The sequence below is a fragment of the Cupressus sempervirens genome, chromosome 8, assembly GCF_028749045.1.
Source record: "Cupressus sempervirens isolate cs-2001-9-10 chromosome 8, ASM2874904v1, whole genome shotgun sequence".
Classification (NCBI taxonomy): domain Eukaryota; kingdom Viridiplantae; phylum Streptophyta; class Pinopsida; order Cupressales; family Cupressaceae; genus Cupressus; species Cupressus sempervirens.
In genome coordinates, this window is record NC_143125.1 from 574,310,963 (window position 1) to 574,312,721 (window position 1,759).

At 31.8% G+C, this 1,759-nt stretch overlaps 1 pseudogene; it reads right to left on the bottom strand.

Moving 5' to 3' along the window:
• Window positions 1–988: 988 nt before the first annotated feature.
• On the bottom strand, window positions 989–1,351 carry LOC149543698 (C4-beta,C20-epoxidase pseudogene; annotated as a pseudogene).
• Window positions 1,352–1,759: the final 408 nt, after the last annotated feature.

A 1,759-nucleotide genomic window follows, 5' to 3' on the forward strand; every position in this document is an offset into this window, starting at 1 on the left:
AGACTTTTCTTCTGTCATTTTATTTCTTACTTTTTCCAATTCCTTTTGCAAAATATCATTTTCACACAATAATCTTGCATTTCCTTTTTTCACCATCACTAATTCTTCTTCTAACTTATTTGTCTTCTCTTTCTGAACTCTACCAACTTTCCCCATTGAAATCAATAATTTAACACACTTCACTCTTTCTTTGAGAAAATTATAAATATATGTTTACTTGTAGAATTAAATTTTCAAATAGCTTGAAACAAACCTTTAGATAGCTAGACTCCTCATAATATTCTTTGCTGTTATAATTTCTCAAATGTAATTAAATAATTATAAGAATTCACACCATACCTTATATTCTTTCCTTTGTCCTTTTTGTCATTAACTAATCTTTCCACTGATTCTTTTGCTCACAAGAATGTGTTTTCTCGCTGACATGCCCTCTATCCTACTTAACACTTCCTATGCAATATTCTTCAAAACAACCATCTTTCTCATAACACAAAAAATCCTCTACCATTTATCAGCACCAACACACCACTTGCTCTTTTATCACACTCTGAAATTCTATCCAACCTTCTATCCATTGTGGCTCTCATACTAATCTGAAGGAGGTAGACCAAAATCTTAAATCTACTCTAATACCAAATAGACGGGGGTGCATGGATTGGATCCATAATGATAATTAAACATAGAATACACACTACAAGCACTTATAGAAATTATACAATGATTTAATTGCCTGATAGATAAAAAAACCACTACATTGTGCCTCTTTTATAATGGTCTTTGATTGTTTCCCAAAACATCTAAATTAATGAGCATATGAAAAATAGAATTTTGTAGACCTATCTACACAATGACCTTTAGAACATTATAGAATTAAATATTAATTTTACCTAACTCTATTATTAGGTAATCCAACTAGAATTTCTAGAATACTTTAGTGTTATTTTACATTTGATTTGCAGAAAAAATACACATTCCAACAAGTGTCCCCTTATGGCAATATTTTGGCACACAATTTCTTAACAACAGCCGGATCTATCAAATCTGGAAAGCAAAAACTCTCAAAATTTCCATTTCGTAAATATGTCACCATAGCTCTATCTTTCACCTGAGTGGGAAGGGATAAGAAATATTGGCAAACATTCTCGGTCATTTCCAAAATATACGCTGGAATTCCATGCTTTACAACTTTAAAAGATCCCCATTCTTTGCAGGTCTCGGTGAGTTTAGTGAGGTGAGGATGATCTGCTAGCTGCTTCAAATCTACACCATTCAAATCTTGTGGAAACTCAGAGATGTTGATGAGAGGGAGATTAACTCGAGAATATATGATGGGTTTAATGGATAAAGTCATTATGTATTTTGCTATAGCAACAGAGAAATAGATATGATGAGTGTCTGATAGATAAACGTTAGATGTAATTTAGGTGTATCCACCAGCCTATTTATTATTTGTTTAAACTTTTTAGTTTTGTTAGCTTTGGATAGATGTTTGTCCATTTGCTATTATTTAGTAAGTAATTGTTTTTCTAACTAATTGGTTAGATTAGAAACAAATATTTGTTAATTAATTGACCACTTTTGGAAACAACTAGAAACCGACTTGGTTAGGGTTGTTAAGTTTTTTTAATCTCAACCATCGATTGTAAATCAATCTTAGTTGTTGGTTTACCAACAGGAGTAGTATAAAAGGAGTTCAGGGGGCATTTGGAGAATATGAAGTTTGGAGAAATATTTGCAGTGTTAGCAAATAGTCTTGCAG